Here is a 13,161-nt window from a genome sequence, read left to right on the forward strand (position 1 = left end):
GATCTCCTAAACAAATTCAGGAAAATTTCCAATATCACAAATTAGAAAACAAGTCAATTGGTAAGTTAATGTCATCATACAGTGAGCTCTTTTAGTCTGGAATAAAAGTAGGTTAAAAATGTAGTTTAGCAAAGAAAAGGAAGAGTAGGGAATGGTCTTCTAGAGAAGTGATGTGAAATCTTATTTTGAGGATCAGGGGTGTAGAGATAAGTCCTTGTGTTTAACATTTTCCCAGGTCAATAACTCTTGACTGGGCCACTAATATTTGCTTTAATGAATCAGAATGATTCTGAAATCTGCAATATTGTCCTAGAAGTCCTGCATGCATGCATGCTCAGACACACCACAAACACATTTGTTCCTTATCATAAAAGAATTATCATACAGTATCTGTTAATTTGGACTTGCATTGAAATGATGCAGGAAAATCCTTCTGTGACTCTCTCCCAGATCTACTGAGGTCATTTTCTTGATCTCATTGTATCAGCAAGTCAAATTTTGTGATGTATTTTTAAAAAGCCAACACTTCTTTTTTTTTTTTTTTTTTTAGAGACTCTGAGACCTTTATTTCCCTGTCTTCCTAGTAACTGTTTTGAACTATGCTTTTCTTAGCTATGCAAGAATTTTTAAATATTTTACTTTTAAATGTTATTAACTCCATTAAGAGATTGAAGGAAGTAAACGTGATCAAGTCAGTAGATAGAGAAAAAGGTTCTTATAAAATTCTATATGTATTCATAATTAGGAAAAACAAAACAAATCAACAAAGAAACTGTGAACTAGGTCTTCTGGGATGTAAGTTTCAGGTGGACAAGGCATTTGGCCTATTCTGTTTATTGGTATATCATCTCAATATACTGAAACTGCTCCTTTCTCATTGAATACAACATGTTAACTGTTGATTGAAATAAAAGAAAATAATGAAAGAGAAAACTTGTACCATGCAGCATGCAGGATCTTAGTTCCCTGGCCAGGGATAGAAACTGCCTGAGCCTCCTGCAGTGAAAACATGAAGCCCTAACCATTGGACCGCAACGGAATTCCCAAAGAAAACTTTTATAATTTGGTAAGTGCTACACATTCAACTTAAAATATTGATTAGCAACAACTTAAATGAGCACACATTAGAAGCATTTCTTCTAAAGTTGAGAAGTATACCTTCTATTTCCTCTTGTATTTAGTTTTGCACTGGAGGCTTTATACAGTCCAGTAAGAAAATAAAATTAGATAAATACACTGGAAACAAAAAATAGGAAAATAAAACTTATTATTTGTCATCAATGATTTTCTACATGGAAACACAAAGAGATATGCAGTTCATTATAAATAATTGAGAAGATCTGAAGGCTCACTGGATATGATTTAAAAAGCCAATTTTATTTCTGAATATCAGCAACAAATATTTGAAAAACAGATTATATGATATAATTTACAATAGCAATAAAACTATTTCTCTTGGGAATAAATTTAGCAACTAATGCACAAGAATTTTTTTATAATGAATAATAAAATAATGTACTGAAAGGCATCAAAGAATACTTCAGAAACTGAAGAAATATCTCATGTTTAGAAGGCTTAATATTATACAGCATCATTTTCCCCAACTGATCAAAGAACACCATTCATGACCAACAAAACATTTCTGATAAATATCCAAGCAGGGATTTTTGTGACACTTAACAAGATGAACACATTTTACAAGAAAAAGTATACAACTAGGATAGCCTGGAAAAGACCAACAAAAGTGGAGATGCAGCATCAGTTTTTCAGGTTGCCTCTTAAGTAACATAACGTGTTATAGTTAGTCCCCTACATAAGAATGAGTTCTGTTCAGAGAGTGCGTTTGTAAGTTCAATTCATTTATAAGTTCAACAAATTTAGCCTAGGTACCCAACTAACGCAATCAGCTATATAGTACTGTACTGTAATAGGTTTCATATAAATAATGCATATATAAAAAACAAATACAAAAAATAGGTGTTTTTGATATTACAGTATAGAAGCCTGAAAAGTCTAGTAGTACAGTACAACAGCTGGCATACAAGGGCTGGCAATGAGTAAACGGGCAAGAATCATTGACTGGAGGAGGGAGAGGAAGTGGGAGACGGTAGAGGTGAAGGACTGTCAGCAATAAGAGACAGAAGGAAAGCTGCAATTTCACTCATGTCTCATGTTGATTTCACAGGTTCTGGTTCCTTGTTGGATTCAATTCTGTCTGCCTCTTGAACGAAATGATCTAGGTCTTCCCTCATCATAGATGACAGGGTAGCACTGGAATGCATTCTGAACGGCTGCTGCAGTCTTTGTGTACTGTTCCGCATCCAGGTCCTGGGCCTCAAACACTAACAGTGCCTCCTCAAATAAAGAAAATCCCCTAGGCACTTCCTGCATCACGAATCTCTTCGGTTTTTCAGTTACTTTTTCCTCTTGTCTCTCTTCATCCTTTCTCTGTGCCTGCAATTCCATCAGGTCTTCATTAGTAAGCTCCTCCTGTTGCACGGCAAGGAGTTCAGTATTATAAAAACAAGCTATGACTACCATCTTTTTACCTCGCTCCACTCTCCTATTTATTTTCACTTTTTTCCATCATTATCAGTTGGTGCTTCCTAGCAGTACCAGCTACATCAGTGCTTTTTTATGCTTGCTTCTGGACATCCTGGGCTTGAAATAAAATTACTGTACTACTGTACTCTATACAGTCCTATACTATAAAGCACACCCACTTGTAAAGAATTCTCATGCCTGACAAGGTACACCAGATACCTGAACTAACTTAAGTGATTGGACATGTTTGCATCTTTCAAAGTTTGCAACTTGAAGGTTTGTATGTAGAGGTAAAAAAAAACAGAACTGACCAACAAAACAGAAAGAAGAGACAGACCCATACATGTATAGAAATCTGATAGATGCCTAGTAGTATGACATATGATTAGGGAAAGTACATGCACATGTACTCAATGAAGAGGGTTTTAATCAGTATTTATTTGGAGGGGGAAAGTTAAATTGGGAGCCTGACACACATTATAAATAAAATTTTCATATGTTGGTTAGTTTCTGGGTTCCCCTTTGTGTTCCACTGGTCTATACTTTTGCTAAACTTACACTCCTGTTTGAATATTTTTGTTTTGATATCATGTCTCATAGACCTCATTCAGTTTGTTTGTATCCCTTTTATTATTTTGTTAATCAGATCAGTCTGCAAGAGTGGAAAAAACACTTTTCAAGACAGTACATTCCATTAGAATAGCATTAAATTTCTGTTTGAATTGCAGAAGGAAATAAAATAATGGGAGATTAATAAGCTTGGGTTCAGGAATTCAGTGGATCATAAATAGGAATATGTGAACCTTTTCAAATTGGGTGACACTTCAGTTTTATATGATTAAGGATATTTTTAAGGGGGGCATAATGAATTTTGGGGCTTCCTTGGTGGCCCAGATGGTAAAGAATCCACCTGCAAAGCAGGAGACACAGGTTCAATCTCTGGTTTGGGAAGAGCCCCTGGATAAGGGAATGGCTACTCACTCCAGTATTCTTGCCTGGAGAATTCCATGTACAGAGGAGCCTGGGAAACTACTGCCTATGGGGTCACAAAGAGTCAGACACGACTGAGTGACTAATCCTTTCACTTTCAATGTGTATATTTAGTGTATATTTGACCTATTTACTTGAATTTTATCCATTCTGCATTAGAAAATTTTAAGGCAAACACTCTTGTCTTCAGTCTTTGAAGACAAGAGCATATAAATGCTATTGCATTTATATATATTTAAATTTTAATATTTTTTTAATCAAGTAACATAGTTGTTTGAACCAGGAAATTTTAAGACAGTTGAATCCAGCAAAGTAAAATTTATTCTATTAGGATAGTCACTATGAAGAAATTCCTTAGTAAGTGAAGTTGAATTCCATTCAAGTTTGAACTAGACTGAACACTGGTCTAAACCAAAACTTTCCCTTTAGTGTTTAGAAGCCCTAAAGATTTTCGCACAGATTTAAAAAAGGGGGAAAAAAAAAAAAAGGAACTGCTGATGCATTTACATTTTAATGAAAACAACATTTTATTTCAGCACCATGCAAAACAGTTTCTCAGAAGGTTTAATGCCCCTCTTTTCGGAGATAAAAAGGTAATATGGTGGTCTCAACATCTTTGTTCCTAAAATGAGAGGTGAACAAATATTTTTCTAGCTTTATTTTCAGCTCTAATATTTGGCTTCTTTACTATATATTCATTCATTATTACAAGACTATTTGAATATGCCTTAATACAGTGATTCTTGTTAAGATCAGTAATATACATCATTTATATGCATACATAATTTTAAAAAGGTGAAATGTGTATCTTAGTAGCTCTTCCATTGCCTAATGATTCCTTAAGAGGAAATAAGACCAATAGAGCTGATAATAAATATTCCCCTGTGATGACTTTATTGCAGTTTAGAAAGCTACAGAGCTGACACTAGGTTTCATGCAAAAAAATAAATTTCACCATAATCATAAAATATGTATTCTCTGTGACATGCTCATAGAAGCATGACACTTTTATAAAGTTTCTTAGACTCTTCAAATCCTATGAAATGAGAGGAAATATCAATACTGTATCCAAAGAAGGTTATGCTTATTAATAAAAGTTTGTGAACTTTGAAAATTGTGGAAGATAGTGATATCTAGATTATTAAAATAATTTCACAGACCCAAATTTAATTAACTTCTTCTGAAATAAATGTGTCTTTCTACAGTTAATCTATTTCCATAAAGGGGCTGGGAGGTAAGTAAAACTTTAATCTCTGTTAGTTATTAAAAATAAACAATGATAAGCTTTGGAGTACTGTTTCCATAAAATATGAGCTGTTTGTGTCCAGATTGCTTAGATGTCAGCTTCAGAGTCTATGGAATTGTCTGAGAGTTGGCAGGTAATTTCAAATGTTGTGACATTCCTATTATATTTGAGAATGAAACAGCATAATCACCTGCAGCCCTGAAGGTAATAATCTCTTTAAGGACCAATTAGTGCTTTAACTGCTGAATCAAACCTCTTGAAGAAGGGAATCCTTGATGACATTTTGCAGATCTCCTATTTCAAAAGAGGCCCCGCCCTTTGTGATCTTTTTAGCATGATGATTTAACCCAAAGCAAGCCTATATAAAGGAACATGTGCAAACTCTATCCAAAATTTTATGACATATCAGATATTGAAGCAAATGGGAAACTTGCAACATAGATTGCTTTACCAGTGCAGGAGGAAAATCATTCTTCCACTTGGATTGGATTGTATAACATAAGCTTTTATACCTCATACTTTACATTTGTATTAAATAAAAAATGTTTATTTTTTTCTAGGTTTTGAAGATGCATAGATATGAAAAAAAAAAGTTTAAAGCTCTGGGCTCCAGTACAATTTTCATGTGAGTTAAAGACCACCGAATTCAGTGTTAAAGTGAGATGGAAATATTCCATTTGTGAAGTAAATGGTAGTTTATCATTGACTTTGTCATAGCCTCACAAAGTGCAAGGCTACTTAGAAACTATTCTAGAATCATTCATTCAACATTTTCATTTTAAAGATGAAGAAAGATTATACTCATGGAGCTTCACTTTCTTTCCTCCTTGTATCATTCTATGTCCTATAGATGATGACATGCAAGGTATGTCTGATAGAGTCTTCCTAGATCACACACTCTGATCTATTTCTTCACTGATCTATCAAAATTAACCCTCTGTAAGTAATTATCTCAACTCTCTGCTCTAAGCCAACAACTAAATAAACCATCTAATGCATTATGCCTCCTGGTATAAGTTGGTCCTAAAAAATGGTATAGTTTTATTGTAGCTCTCATCCTATAGACACTAGTAAGGATGTGTTTCTGACATTCTGGAATAAGAGGATTTAAACTGAAATTCAAAGTTGTACCACATAAACATATATTATTTTAGTTGTTTAATCACTAGGTCATGTTCAACTCTTTGTAACCTCATGGACTACAGTGCTCGAGGCCTTCCTGTCCTTCACTATCTCCTGGAGTTTCCTCAAACTCATGTCCATTAAGCCAATGAGGCCTTACAACCATCTCATCCTCTGCTGCTCCCTTCTCCTCCTGCCCTCAATCTTTCTCAGCATCAGGATTTTTTCCAATGAGTTGGCTCTTCGTATCAGGTGGCCAAAGTATTGGAGCTTCAGCTTCAGCATTATTCTTTCCAATGAATATTCAGGGTTTATTTTCCTTTAGGATTGACGGGTTTGATCTCCATCCAGTACAAGGGACTCTTGAGTCTCCTCCAGCACCACAATTCAAAAGCATCAATTCTTTGGCATTCAGCCTTCTTAATGGTCCAACTCTCACATCTGTACATGACTACTGGAAAAATCACAGCTTTGACTAGACAGACCTTTGTTGGTAAAATCTGCTTTTTAATATGTTGTCTAGGTTTGGCATAGCTTTATAAAATCTGTCACTGTTTCCACTCTTTTCCTTCTATTTGCCATAAAGTGATGGGATCAGATGTCATGATCCTAGTTCTTTTTGTGTGTATGTGTTTGTAATGTTGAGTTCTAAGCCAGATTTTTAAGTCTCCTCTTTCACTCTCATCAAGAGACATTTAATTCCTCTTCTGTTTCTGCCATTAGAGTGGTATCATCTGTATATTTGAGGTTATTGATATTTCTGCTGGTAATCTTGATTCCAGCTTGTGATTCATCCAGTCTGGCATTTTGCATGATATACTCTGCATAGAAGTTAAATAAGCAGGGTGACAATCAATATACAGCCTTGTGGTACTTCTTTCCCATTTTGGATCCAGTCAGTTGTTCCATGCCCAGTGCTTCTTGACCTACATATAGATTTCTCAGGAGACAAGTAAGGTGGTCTGGTATTCCCATATTTTTAAGAATTTTTCCACATTTTTTTTGTGATCCACACAGTCTAAGGCTTTTGAGAGTCAATAAAGCAGACATAGATATTTTTCTGGAACTCCCTTGCTTTCTCCATGACCCACTGAATGTTGTCAATTTGATTTCTGGCTCCTCTGCCCCTTCAAAACCCAACTTGTACATATGGAATTTTTTGGTTCACATACTGTTGAAGCCTAGCTTCAAGGGTTTTGAGCATAACCTTGCTAGCATGTGAAATAAGCCCAAATGTACTATAGTTTTAACATTCTTTGGCATTACCTTTCTTTGGAAGTGGAATGAAATCTCACACTTTCCAGTCCTCTGGCCACTGTTGTTTTCCAAATTTGCTGGCATATTGAGTGCAGCACCTTAACAGCAGCATCTTTTAGGATTTGAAATAGCTCAGCTAGAATTCCATAACCTCCACTAGCTTTGTTTGTAGTAATGCTTCCTAAGGCCCAGTTGACTTCACACTCCAGAATATGTCACTCTAGCTGAGTGACCACCCATTGTGGTTATTCAGGTCATTAAGACCTGTTTTGTATAGTTCTTCCATGTATTCTTGCCACCTATTCTGCTTCTGTTAGGTCCTTACCATTTCTGTCCTTTATCATGCCCATCCTTGCATGAAATATTCCTTTGATACCTCCAATTTTCTTTAAGACATCTTTAGTCTTTCTCATTGTATTGTTTCCTTCTATTTATGTATATATTTTCACAATAGAAAATTAGATGCCTGATAATTAGAAAGCAGAATGATGAACAGACAACAAGCTTCGTAACAATTAAATGCAGGCATACCTCAGACAGAGTATTGGTTCAGTTCTACAACACCTTAATAAAATGAATATTGCAATCAAGCCAGTCATTCATTCCCCACCTCACAGAGCATATTATGTTTACACTACACTGTAGTATATTAAGTGTAATAATAACACTATGGTTCAAAAAAAATCAACGTATGCACCTTAATTTAAAAATACTTTATTGCTAAGAAGTACTAAGCATATCTGAGCCTTCAGTGGGTCATAATCCTTTTGCTGGTGGAGGGTCTTGACTCTATGTTGATGGCTTCTGATTGAGTAGGATAGTGATTGTAAGAGTGGATGACTGTGGAAATTTCTTAAAACAACAAGGAAGTTGGCCACATTAATTCCTTCTTTTATGAACTATTTCTCAAGGCTGTTTAATGGCACTTTAACTACAATAGAACTTCTTTCAAAATTTCAATCAATCCTCTCAAATCCTATTTAATCAAGTAAGTTTATATCATAGTCTTAATCTTTTGTTGTCACCTCAACAATCTTCATAGCCTCTTCACCAAGAGTAGCCTCCATCTCAAGAAAGCACTTCTTTTGTTCATTAGTAATAAGCCACTCCTCAACTGCTGAAGTTTGATCACAGGATTGCAGGAATTCATTCTCATCCTCAGGCTCCCCTTCTTATTTCAGTTCTGTTGCTATTTCCACCACATCTGCATTCCTTCCTCCACTGAATTATTGAATGCCCAAAGTTTGCAGGAAAACATCTTCCAAGGCACTGCTGGTGTTGGCACCTTGACTACCTCCCAAGAATCAAAAATGTTTTTATGCTATTTAGAATGCTGAATCCTTGCCAGAAATTTTTATTTGACTTTGTCCAAGTCCATCAGTGGAATCATACCTATGGCAATATGAAACATAAGTGGTAAAAAGATTTGAAAGTTAAAATTAGTCCTTGACTTGTGAGCTGCAGAATGGATGTTTTGTTAGCAGGCATGAAGACAACATCTATCTCCTTGTGTCTCTCCATCAGAGCTCCTGGGTAACCAGATGCATTGTCAGTAAGTAGTAATATTTTGAAAGGAATCTCTTTGAAAGGGGAGTAGGTCTCAGCAGTGGGCTTAAAATATTCAGGAGACCATGTTGGCAACAGATGTTCTGTCATCTAGGCTTTATTGTTCCATTTATAGAGCACAGACAGAATATATTTAGCATAATTCTTAAAAACTCTAGGATTTTCAGAATAGTAATTGTGCACTGGCTTCAACTTTAAGTCATCAGCTGCATTAGCTCTTATGAAGAGAGTCAGCCAGTCCTTTGAAGCTCTGAGGCCAGAAAATGGCTTCTTTCTAGCTATGAATATCCTAGGTGGCATCTTCTTCCAACCGAAGTCTGTTTCATCCACATTGCAGCCATCTTAATTAATTATCTTAGCTAGATCTTCTGGATAACAGGTCACAGCTTCTACTTTAGCACTTGCTGCTTCATCTTGCAGTTTTATGTTATGGAGATAGCTTTTTTCCTCAAATCTCATAAACCAAGCTCTGCTAACTTCCAACTATTCTTTTCCAGCTCCTTCACCTCTCTCAGCCTTTGCAGAGTTGAAGAGAGTTAGGGCCTTGATCTGGACTAGGCTTTGACTTAAGGGAATGTTATGGCCTGTTTGTTTGTCTATCCAGACCACTAAACTTTCTCCATAGCTTCAGTAAGGCTGTTTCACTTTATCCCTCATGTGTTAACTAAACTAGCACTTTTAATTGCCTTCAAGAAATTTTTATTTTATTTAGAACTTGGCTAACTGATATAAGAGGTCAATTGCCCAGTAGCTTGGCTTTTGCCAAGCCTTCCTCACTAAGCACAATCATTTCTAGCTTTTGATATAAAGTGAGAGACATGAGATTCTTCCTTTCACTTGAACACTTAGAGGCCATTGCAGAGTTATTAACTTCAATAGATTAGTGTTTCTGGAAATAATAAGGAACCTAAGGGGAGAGAAAAATAAGGTAACAGCCTGTTGGTGACACACAGAACACACACAACATCTATCTAAATTTGCATCTTACATGGGTACAGTTCATGGGCACCCCAAAACAGTTACAATGGTAGTATCAGAGATCATTGACCACAGATCATTATAACACATATAAAAATAATGGAAAAATTGAAGTACTGTGAGAATTACTAAAATATGACACAGAGACATGATGTGAGGTAATTTTGAAAAAAATGGTGCACATAGACTTACTCAGTACAGAGTTTCACAAAACTCCAATTTGAAAAAAATAAAATATCTATGAAACAAGAGAAGAAGAACAACAACAACAAAACAAGTTATGCCTGTATGTGTATCAGGTAGAAACATCAAATTCAAAATTAAAACAGAGTTGGAATTTAGCAGCAATATCAGGATATCAGGAAAACTATTAGAAATGGAGTAAGTTCTGCTTAACTTTTGTCTCAATGGCAAGGACAGATTATCATGGTATTACTCTAGTTTGTAAATATGTGGGTGCCTTTTGAAGGAAAAATAGTGCTATTATGTGGGAATTAATTGTAAATACTAGGTAATTCATGTGTGTGTGTGCTCAATTGTTCATTCATTTCCAGCTCTTTGCTACTCTATGTACTGCAGCCTGCCAGACTCCTCTGCCCATGAGATTCTCCAGGCAAGAACACTAGAGTAGGTTGCTATTTCCTCCTTCTGGGGATCTTCCCAACCCAGGGATTGAATTATGGGTCTCCTATGTCTTCTTTATTGGTAGGCAGATATTTTACCAGTGAGCCACCAGGGAAGTCCAGGTAATCCATAGATCTTGGTAAATAATGAAAATATCGATTAGTAGAAGCTTTTATAAGTCAGGTTTTCAAAGTACTTAAGTTTAACATAAAATAAGTCCAGTTGATTGTGATTGTGTCTCTCATCTTAATTTCATACTAGTTTTATTAATCAAAAGGATTTTGTATTATTACAGTGGATTAAACCCATTGCTAAGAACTAGTCACACCCATTTTTTTTTCTATGTGACTTTGTTTAAAAAATATCAGAAAGAAGCTGTTGATTGATATAAAGTTGCTGAGGAAAAAGAAATGCAATACAATTTTATTTAGACATTGAAATATTATAGGGAATACCACCAATGGAGTAAAATCAAAGCATTCTGTATTGAAGTTATTGAAAGTCTTTTCTGCTGTATTAGAGATCTTTACCATGTTCACTTTTTGTCAGACTCGATTTTGTCTGCTAGGAAAAATCAGCAGGCTTCTGACAGAATGGTTGTTGTTTAGTCATTAAGTCATGCCTGACTCTTGAAATGCCATGGACTGTAGCCTGTTATGCTTCTCTGTCCATGGGATTTTCCTAGCAAGAATACTGGCGTGGGTTGCCATTGCCTTCTCCAGGAGATCTTCCCTACTCAAACATCTCCTGCGTTGGCAGGCAGATTCTTTACCCTAAGCCACCAGAAAAGCCCTCTGAGAGGATAGTAATCCTTTAAAAATGATTACAAGACTCAGTCTAACCTCCAACAAGTAGTTTGCTAGATAAAAATGAAGGCTGACACCAAAGTATTTGCTAAATTAACTATGAAGGTTATATCTTTAAACTTATAAAGCTATATCTTAGATATTCTGGTTCTCCCTTTCTTACTCTCTGATACAAACACAGTCATAAATGTGAAAAGATACTGTACTCTGGTAAGGATCTCTATGAATTAATTTTCTTTTTTCTCCCTTAATTTTCCCCATAAATTTCATAAATATTAGAATTCATAAGGAGTAGTTACAGAGAAAATTAAAACAAAATAAAATGGAAATAAAAATAACAAAATGGAAGATTAACAAGAAAACACAGGCAGATATATAATCTCATGACATTAAAATAATTATTATTATAGGAAGTTATAAGAAAAAGTGAGAAAGTTTGAGTAGATACACATTACAAATATATAGACCTTAAGAATATAAAATCAACTGTCAAATGGCAAGTTGGAAAACAATTTGCTCTATATATCACTCAAAAAATTAAGTTCTTAATAAAAAACGAAATAGACAATGAGCAAATTACCAATTGGTACAACTCTAAAACCAGGCAAGCAATCTCCAAAACTACAAATAGTTAATGAACACAGTAAAATACTCAATATGACTTACAATTAGAGAAATGCAATTTTAATATCCTGCTTGTGGGAATACAAATATATGGAAACTTTCTGTAGGGCAATGTGGCAACATTTACCCAAATCATCAAAACACCAATACTCTTTGACCCAATGATTCCATTTTAAGAATACACCCTAAGGAAATAATCAGAGATGTACACAATGAATTATGCATAAGAATGTTTATTGCAACATTATTTATGTCAGCAAAACCTTGAGATAAGGCACAGCATCCAATACTAAAGAAATAAGGTGACTAAATTACTACAAAATAAGAGAACCCAATAATATACTGCAATGGTATGATATCATCACAATAAATTTTCACAAACTAAAAATGTTATAAAATACATAAAAATGAAAATGTGCTGGGCTTCCCTGGTGGCTTAGACAGTAAAGAATCTGCCTGCAATGTTGGAGACCCAGGTTTGATCCCTGGGTTGGGAAGCTCCCCTGGAGAAGGAAATGGCAATCCACTCCAGTATTCTTGCCTGGAGAATCCCCATGGACAGAAGAGCCTGGAGGGCTGCAGTCCATGGGGTTGCAAAGAATCGGACATGACTGAGTAATTAACAATGCTATGCTAAGTAGCTTAAGTCACCTCCGAATCTTTGCGACCCTATTGGACTAGCCTGCCAGGCTCCTATGTCCATGGGGATTCTCCAGGGAAGTATACTAGAGTGGATTGCCATGCCCTCCTCCAGGGGGATCTTCACAATGCAGAGATGGAGCATTTGTCTCTTAAGTCTCCTGCAATGGCATATGTGTTCTTTACCACTAGCGCCACCAGGGAAATCCCAAAATACATAATAGAAACTGTCAAATGCATGTTTTAATTTTCTTTAATTTTATATCTATACTCTGAGACAAAATAGGCACAGAGATTCCTAGAAGGAAATACCCTAAAATTTAATATTTTATATTAACTTGTGCTGTGATTATGGACAATTCCTATCTTTTCCTTTGCTTTATTTCACCATTTTACAAAAACTGTGCATTAAACTAATTCTATTAGGAAAGATACTACTTGTTAAAGAAATGTCTGTATATTTTCACTTACTGAATAAGTTAGGCAAAAAGAATTATCACTCTGAAACAAATTAAATGTGAATATGATATTAATATAGTACAAAGTGAAACAACATATTTTTATTGCTATTATATTGAAGAAAGTACAAATTACAAACTGATTACTCACTTACAAATAATTACATAAAGTAAAAATTTTAGAACTGTAGATGAAATTGCAAAAATTACAATTGAAATATGATCAGTTAATTTAAAATTTTAAAATTTATTTGATCACGTAATAGTAAGAGGGTCATGCTTGTAAAAGGATAACCAGAGTAGTGTT

The 13,161-nt window shown here is 35.1% G+C and overlaps 1 protein-coding gene across 1 annotated transcript in view; it reads left to right on the forward strand.

Annotated features, from left to right (window-relative positions):
* The window catches only part of LOC147370853 (uncharacterized), a 73,927-nt gene that overhangs the window by 52,295 nt on the left and 8,471 nt on the right, over positions 1-13,161 (forward strand). The window contains exon 2 of the transcript XR_015166208.1: positions 5,341-5,405. The gene's annotated coding sequence lies outside the window, so the exon portion shown is untranslated. The remainder of the gene's footprint in view (positions 1-5,340; positions 5,406-13,161) is intronic.

Source organism: Bos grunniens, chromosome 6 (assembly GCF_055505025.1).
Source record: "Bos grunniens cultivar Pamir isolate PY7600 chromosome 6, Bosgru_T2T1.0, whole genome shotgun sequence".
Classification (NCBI taxonomy): Eukaryota; Metazoa; Chordata; class Mammalia; order Artiodactyla; family Bovidae; genus Bos; species Bos grunniens.